Raw genomic sequence first — 9,253 nt, forward strand, 5'->3', positions numbered from 1 at the left:
TCTTTGTCTTTGTTAACAGTCCCATGTTTTCCCTTAACATTAGCTGTGTACAAAGCTCAATACTGAAAGATGACTCTTTGCTGATTTTCCAGACTGACAAGCAGAAAATTGGCCAAATATATATTACTAAGCACATGTTAGACAGTGCTAAGCACTAGCAGTTTAAAAAATTGTAAAGCCAAAGAGGCACATCCATCTTCAACAGATGGACTTTCAAAAGATGATCTATGGCTGAGGAGTCTCACTAAGCGCTCAATGTCACCCTTGAAGAAACTGCTTTACACCAGCACCATCATGAGTAGCTTACAGCCCTGGCACTCAGGGTGTGGATGGGGAAGAGTGCACTAAGCATCTCACTCATACGTATGTCAACATTACGGGTTTAATGAACTGCCTTGTCACAGATCCTGTGAGAACAGCAATTCGGTGGGGACGGCTATTTTCAGGGCTTAGGTAGAGCTTGGGTTATATGCAAGACCCTTGTCAACAACAGGGCTGTCCTGCAACTGTAGGCAAAGTGGCAAACCCTGCAGGCTTGGGGTAGAGTGGCTGGAATGCTCCCGAGAGGAAAAGGACCTGGGGGTGTTGGTCGACAGCTGAATATGAGCCAGCAGTGTGCCTAGGAGGCCAAGAAGGCCAACAGCATCTTGGCCTGTATCGGGAATAGTGTGGCCAGCAGGACTAGGGAAGTGATCATCCCCCTGTACTTGGCATTGGTGAGGCCCCACCTTGAATACTGTGTTCAGTTTTGGGCCCCTCACGACAAGAAGGATGTTGAGGTGCTGGAGCGTGTCTAGAGAAAGGCAACAAAGCTGGGGTGGGGGTCTGGAGGACAAGTCTTATGAGAATTGGCTGAGGGAACTGGGGTTGTTTAGTATGGAGAAAAGGAGACTCAGGGGAGACCTTATCGCTCTCTACAGCTACCTGAAAGGAGGTTGTAGCGAGGTGGGGGTCAGTCTCGTCTCCCGAGTAACAAGCAATAGAACAAGAGGAAATGTCCTCAAGTTATGCCAGGGGAGGTTTAGATTAGATATTAGGAAAAGTTTCTTCACCGAAGGGGTTGTCAAGCATTGGAACAGGCTGCCCAGGGAAGTTGTGGAGTCACCATCCCTGGAGGTATTTAAAAGATGTGCAGATGTGGCACTTAGGGTTTAGTGGTGGTGGTGGCAGCGTTAGGTTAACAATTGGACTCAACGATCTTAAAGCTCTTTTCCAAACTAAATGATTCTATATTTCTATGATGTTGTAAGCATTGCCTGTTCAAGACCAGGAGTCTGACATAACTTCTGATTTCTGCTCGACAGCCAGGCACAGCTGTGGCAACAGCTGGATTGTAGTATGGAAATGCCCCTGTGGGGACTGGCCCTACTCTCATTAGACTGAGGAGACAAGTCTCTGTGCTTGATGAGGTTTGCCTTAACAGCCGCACAAACAGCCACAAATGATTATGTTTACAAAGGCTGTGAAGGGAAGCTACAGCCAACTCCTTGTCGGTCTAAGTATGAAGAACATCCTTCCTGAATGTTCCCCTTGGCCACAAGAAACTGTGAGTTAATGCGATACTTTAATGCTATACAGCTCCGCTTTGTAAAATTGCTTTGAAGAAATTCTGATTTACAGCAAGTAATCACACAGCTAATGAATTTTTTTAATTGAAGAGAATGAGCATAATCTAGTTATAACAACTTTAGAAAAGTGTGACCAGTTTTTACACTAAATCCAAACAGGATGACCCAGCTAATTATAGTTCTGACAGCCTGATATCAATCCCGGGCAAATTAATGGAATGACTGATACAGGACTTGATTCATCAAGAATTAAAAGAGGGGAATATAATTAGTACCAGCTAGCAGGGGTTTACTGAAAATAGATTGAATCCTACTATGATGATTTTTTTTTTTTAAATGCGATTTCATGTTTAGCCTACAAAAGTAATAGAATAAATAAAAACCATATGACCTGGTATGTCACAACACTTTGAGAAATCATACACATCTAAAGTGTACTTGTATGTATATGATATGTAATAAAAGAAGGATAAACTGTTTAACTGACAGTGTCCAAAGGTAGTCATAAATCTGGAATCACCAGTGACCTGGTGCTTCTTACAGGTGCCACAGGGTTCAGCGGGGAGCCCGGACTTAAAACAAAATTCTGATGCTAATGATGTTTGATGATCACACAAGAAGGTGTGAAAGCAATAAGTAACAAAGAGACTAAGGCAGACAGCAGCGTGGATTGTTCTTCAAGTGTGTTGAACACATGCTTCAGGGCAGTTTGAGGGAAATTGTACATCTTTGGGACAAAAAATGTCAGCAATGCTTGAGAAAGGGGGAATTTATCCTGTTAGGCAGAGGCTATGGAAAGAAGTGGTGGATCGGAGTTGCGAAGATGTGACTGAAGTCTGACTGTGGCCAGTCATAACACATGGTGGAAGCCGGAGAGAAAGCTCAAGTAGCATTGCTGCACTGCTCAGTCTCCCTTTCTTGATTTCTTGATTTCGCTTCTGTAGAAATAGCTTTTCTATAATGTGCTTTCATCTGCTCACTCTCTGTGGGGTACGTCTCTTTTACCCTTAGCAGCCTCATCAGTGCTGGACTCGTTCTGGAGGAACACAGCACTAGTTTCTAGGACAGACTGGGTGAAACACGTTCTGGAGGAGCCTGTCTCTCTTCACTGAAAAAGGGTGAAATCTAGAAACTGGCTTAGACTAAGCCCCTTCTATTTAGAGAGCTAAAATTGAATAAAATGAATCCTCCCTGATAACCGGAATTTTAGACATACTTAGAGACCACAAATCCTTTTGAGTGTGAATGGTGATCAGACTATCTGGCACTGCAGTTGATTAAGCTTTCTTCCTAGTCAAGATAAAATGACAATACTTGTTAAAATGGTTTGAAGGGGTTGTCTGTGTTCCCAGGAGCTGTCTATGATCCTTCAGACCAAAAGAACTTACAATATTGAAATTAATATACTTTGTACCACAAGCACCCGCCGTATGACATGAAGGGCAAAGATAATGTGTTGCAGAAGCTAATATGCTGCAAATTATTTTCAAGGGCTTGAGTGAGTTCAGCAACAGAAACAGGTGAATTAGAACATTTTTAGAAACACATTAAAGCAGTTTTGAATTGAGAAGCAGAAAGAACGTTTAGGCAGAATTCAGTGAAACAAATGCCGTTTGTAATCAAAGCTATGTATCATAAAATATGAATTGCTGATACCATCTGAAAAAAGTCTGTGATCCTGTTTGTTGTTCTAATTGGCTACATCTCAGTTAAATACCAGGAAATGATTGATCTCTCGTCACAGAAGCTTTGTGAATTTGATTTTAGTGCATCGTGAACAATTTTAACAGCTGGGTATAGTCGGTACAATTCACTAACCGAAATAGCAGTTTTTTTTCAATATCTCTGATGACATAAATTAGTTGTGCGATGAGAGTATTGCTTTTCCTCAGGTATATTGCAGGTGCCTAGACCATGTAGTAGAAAACATCGTCTTGCACTTTGAGTGAAGCCCTGTCTCACTGAGGTCAATGCATTATGTTCAATGGAAGGGGGGTTTTCATCCACTCTCTCCGGTATTTCTGATTTTTATGAACATTGAATAATTACACTGAATCCAGCAGTAATACTTGCCTGCACTTGCAGGGTGGGATCTATGTGTAGAGAAACTGGAGATCTCTCACAGGTGAATATTTATCCAGCTTGTTTGGGGTCATCAAGAAAACTGTTAGCGTCAGAACACTTTTAAAACTCTTTTACCAGGAATAGTCTGATTTCATATGAACAGTTTCAAATGTACTGAGAGGACATTTGAAATATTTAGCTCCATTCCTTTCTCCTGAATATTCATTAACTTCAGAAGCAAAGTTCATAACATAAGATTAATGCCATAATACCATAGCTTGGAATGACTGACTGGTAAAATGGCAAACCGTGACATACATCTAGTGATAAACATTGTGAGATTCTACTCATTTGGGCTTCAAACTTGACTGGGTTAATTCAGCCTCCACGTAGAGCCTATACTACAAAGATATTGATAAATGTTAAATAACTACAGTGACATAGATTTAAGTGATATCTTTAGATCCAGCCCCCTGCCTTCCAGGGATCAGAAAAGGCTAACTTAAGAAAATATACACAATTAGAGTTATTCAGTGAATTGAACTACTTGTACCACAAGTGAAGCAGTGAGTAAATTAATTAATGATAAAAGTAAAGGTGGGAAAATTTTGTATGGAGGCAAAGTTATTGAAAGATTGTGAATCTGAAGAGGGTATAAATATAAATATCAGGATTGTCAATGCTGATATGTGTTCTGAAAGCATATTACAGGCAATCATTCAGAAGTACATATCATTTCATACCTCATGAGAAGGAAGGAACCAGGTGAGAGTTTTTGCTTCTAAATAAAGCAGCGTTGCATGCATTTAAAATAAAGGGTCCAGATATTTTCCATATTCATCCCAGCTGGAGGATAAATTAGTATGGGAAATATAGTTACACTCCGTGAAAACAGCTGATCGAAACTTTTTGGTAGCATGGAAGTAAACTTCCTACCACCATTCCTCCATGCTCCCATTCCTTAACGTAATTCACCACATTTAATGTAATTAATTTGGAAGGAAGGAAGAGCTGTTTCCCCAAAGGAATTTCCTGACTGACAGCTGTTTTACATAATCAGCACAGAAACAGCGGTGGTGGTGGTGCATACTCCAACTATTACCTCCTAATGGACATTTATTTTGCTTTACTACTGTTTTCCTCAGCAAGATAGCTAGGGAGATTCAATTTAAATTCCTTCCCCTATACAATTTTCTTTAGCTAAGCGTATATGTTACAGAATCTTTTGCTTTGGGGCAGTAATGAGCACCCAGTTCCTGGTGAGTCTGCAAATCACTTAAGTATTCCCCAGAAATATCAGCATCACAAACCAAGTATCAGTTAAAAAATCCTCCTTTTCAATGAGGAAATAGTAACATTTTAGATACTATTAGCTTTGTGCAACTGTGAACTAAAGAAAAATGAAGGACCCCAATACTGTTTGTAAAATGATTTGTGAGTGCTCAATGAGGGAGACAATATTCATTTTAATAATTATTCAAGGCTATTTGACTGAATTTGTGAGGTGAAATGGAAAAACACTATAAAGAAAAAGCAAATAATAATTTGACACTTTTCTGTGGCAAAGTGCAGTGAAGAAGGGGTGGGGAGTAGTAGTAGATATGTAATAAATCAAATATTTGATTCCTCCCGAATGAAGTTTACCTAATTTGTGGGAAGAAAAGAATCACATCTTTTCCTCTTTGGCTCATATAATATACAGGTGACTCGTGGCATGTGTCTTTAATTTTTCATGTTTGTTTTAAATGAAAAGCTGTGTATTTTTCTAATCTTAATTTGGGAAGAACCATCAACTTGGTAGGATTTCCCCCCCAACACTGTACATGTAGATGTTCAACAGTAGGTGGTGCTCCCAGGGTAGAAATGTACATAGTCTAAAATGCAAATTAAAGAGGGTTTACTGAGGAAGGAGAGCTCTTTGGGGTTTTTAATATGGTAACTGAAGAGTATTTAAAGTGCAAAATCTCTAAAAAGATATTAAATATTATGCAAACTGATTTTTAAATCCTGTGCAACTACATGACCACTCAAACAAACATGGAAGATGCACATTTTTCAGTCTGTTATTTTTCTTCCAAATATTCACGTAACAAATTGTTCACTCAACTTACACCCTGACTATGGAATTTCTGTCCATGTGCTTTATCACTCAGGTTTCATTCACATTTGCTGAGAACATCAGTATCAAATCCAAATTACCTGTATGGTTTTCTCAGTTGTTAAATGTTTAATCTGTTTTATTAGCAATTGTGCAGTTTAAATTTTCCTTTTGAATTACATCCCAAAATTATACCACATACCATGGGATTCTTAAAAATCCTAGAATCTTTTCAAAGTTATAAATAGCAATAGAAGCTAATATTTTCTGTTGGGTTTCTTTACTGTAGGCAATCTTCATTCAATATATGTTTGCTTTTCAGTTTTGTTGCTTGAATTTTGTGATACAAATATGGTATCACACATTCTTTATATGACCAGAGAGCATCCATGGGGGACATAACTTAGTACACTCAAATTCCAGCTTGAATGGCGTTGGCAGAGCATCCTATAAATGTTTTATGAAATAAAGAACTAAAGTTAAAATTGCAGTTGAAAACAAACCATAAAGACCAAGTGTCCCAAATAGCATTCAAAGAGGAAGGTGTTGGTTTGGTTTTTTTTTTTTAAGTGAATATTGGACTTTCTTTGCCTGTTTATATTTCTGTAGGAGTTCAGTATAATATACTATTTGTTTATATGCAATCTGACAAATCTGGTAATTTGCAAACAGTGTATTTTGTTAATTATAGTAGGTGCTTTGGCTATTTATGTATTTGAGCAGCTTGAGCTAAATTGAGAGAATAAAACCAATGAGGCAGGAAAGTCCAATTAAAAGTACATTAATCAAATGCCCCCCAAATGCCTTTCCTCTCTCATATGTATTGTTGCACTTTATGTAGTGTGCCTGTTTGATGCCAATTGTCCTTCTGTATCTAATGCAGTATCTTGCTCAGTCAATGTGCAGTAACAAATGTAATTGTTAAGTGCCTGGTTTTGGATACTTCATTTTATGTTTTTTATAGATTTTATAGTTCTTTTAAATTATAAACCATTCTTCTTTTTAAGATAAATTATAACCAAGAAACAAAGAGAAATAAGAAAGTGACTACCATGTTAAGAAATCACTGTTTAAAACACAGGCTGCTTTTCATCTACCATAGTTGCAGTAGACTATCTTCTTATCTGCACTGGAATAAGTAGAAGTAGACTCTATTGGTTTTCACATGAAATTCAAACCAGAAAATCATTTCAAGAGAGCCCTTAAAATTTGTTCCCTTGGTATCTGATGAACAATATTAGCTTGACTCAGCTTCTAGTATAAGGCCGTAAATCAAAAATAGGTCTGTGGGAGCCCATATAAAAAGTTTATTTTGCTACACTGATGCATCTCTCAATAAAAAATTGAGGACTTGCAGTTGTTCTGAAATACAAATTAGGTAGTCAAGTAGTCTGAGAGTTGAACACAGAATTCCACTTCTTTGCTCCATTGCAGCATCTTTATGTGATGGCAGTCAAGGCTTTTAGGACTAGATGTCAAAATGAAAAAAAAAAAAAAAAATTAAAACAAGATTCAGACAGAATTTAGGATCTGAACCTGTTCTGTCTAATCCCGGGAGTACCTCAATCCTGTTATGCTTTTTGGTTCCTTATATGCCTAAGACACACTCCTGTTTATTTTGAAAGTTGGCCCTACTTCAAACAAGGTTGAGCAGTTTGGTGTCTGCCCAACTATAAGACAGTCCAGGGAAGAGGCAGTGTTTGTCCCAGAGGGGAGGGTTTGTCTGGCAGGCGTTGTCAGCGCATACCGAAGGAATGCTGACAAGGCTGTGCTCCTTACAGGACCCTGCTGTGCTCCCCACGGAAACATAAACCCCGCAGGAGGGCACTCAGATGCTGCCATAGAGAAAGAAATAGAAGACTTCCAGAAAATGGTACATCAAGTTCAAATATTTCTTTATCCGTACAGGTCTGGAAGCTCCTGAGAAGAGTGATTGGAGTTGAAATTCTCTCAAGCTGGAGAGCTGGAACCAGTGCCTGGTTTAGGTTTCTCACTGTTGGGTGATTGTAAAAGGTGATTCCCATGGCCTTCTCCTCTTTGGGTGAGGAAGAGGGAGAGAGACAGATGTTCTTTGAGTGAAAGGAGAGTAGGAGTCTGCCTGCAGAGGGTGAGTTGTGGGTGCCTGCATCTCTGCACGAGGCATGAGAACCAGAAAAAAGAGTGGGATTGCAGCCACACATGCTGTACTCATCATCTCCTGTACGTTAGTGCTGCTTGGTGCTGCACTGAATGTGACAACTTTAGATAAGTGCCCGAAAGTAAGTTCCACCAAGTTCATCCTCTGGATCGCTCTCTGAGCTATGTCGCTATGGACACACCTGCCTCCAGTTCCAGCTGAGCCAACTGGAGAGGTTTCACTCCTCAGATAGCTTCTCCCGCCCTTGCTCCCCTTCACACGCCCCCTCAATACAGGCACACCTCCCTTTCTCTCCCTTTCCCTGCCTCTTTGCACCAGAGGTTTCCATCCTCCTCAGCTTCCCAGCTGAGCGGTTTATAAGCCATTCCTGACAGCAGGAGTCAAACTGGCAAAGACCTCGGTTAATTCTGCTCAAGCCATCCCAGATAATTGCACTTAAGACAAACCAAGGAGGGCTCATGTGAGCAGGTCAGATAGATAGAAGATTTAAGGCTTGAGGGCCCTGTAGGCAGCTCTGCCAGTGATGAAAGAGTCCTTGTGGACAGAGGAAGGAACATCCAAATCAATTTTGGTAGGAGACTAAAGGTATTGCTTCACATGGGCATTAAACCTGGGCTCGTCTTTAATGTTCTTCAAGCAATGGCCATTTTGCTGAACAGAAAAAAAAGAGGAGTCTCATCATTATTTCTATTCGTATGACTTACACAGTTGTTTCCAATAGCTGAGTATTCCATAACATGCAATAATAGTAACTATTGAATTTCCCTGATGTTCAGGAGGAGACTTCTGAATTAAGTTAAAGGGGCTTCATCATAAAATTTTATATAACTAGCAATGCAATCAGTTTTGGTGGTTGTATTGCTATAGAATATTTATAACTGGAGAAATAACACCCCATGTTAAGCTAAGCCTTCCGTGGGAGAAAGAGGGTTTACTGGAGTTCAATGTACCTAATAGATACCATTTCACAGGATTAAAAATGTGGGCTTCTGAACAGTAAATTTAAGCCTTCTGACTTATTATCTTCAGCAGCTATCTTAGAAGTAGTTCAGAGACCATGATGTCCATATTCCCTGGTTACAGAGCATGGAAATTGGGCAGTTAAAGGAGAATAGCCCTGAATAACAAAGCTTGGATGGCACCTTCAACTCAAAAAGCCCTTAAAGCAACAATTACAAAAATCTGTGAAGAAGTAACAAGATAAGACCATTACCAATGAATTTTCTTTCACCATATGAAATTCAAAATGAAAAAGACAGGTATATTGTGTCCTTAATGAGGAGTAAATAAAATACGCTCAGGTATGATTGCCCTTTTCATTAGTAATGCTCCTCTGCAATCTGGCATGTATTAAAAAACAGGAAAAAAATGGTTGATAGTAATTTA

The sequence above is a fragment of the Charadrius vociferus genome, unplaced genomic scaffold, assembly GCF_000708025.1.
Source record: "Charadrius vociferus isolate BGI_N301 unplaced genomic scaffold, ASM70802v2 scaffold185, whole genome shotgun sequence".
Classification (NCBI taxonomy): Eukaryota; Metazoa; Chordata; class Aves; order Charadriiformes; family Charadriidae; genus Charadrius; species Charadrius vociferus.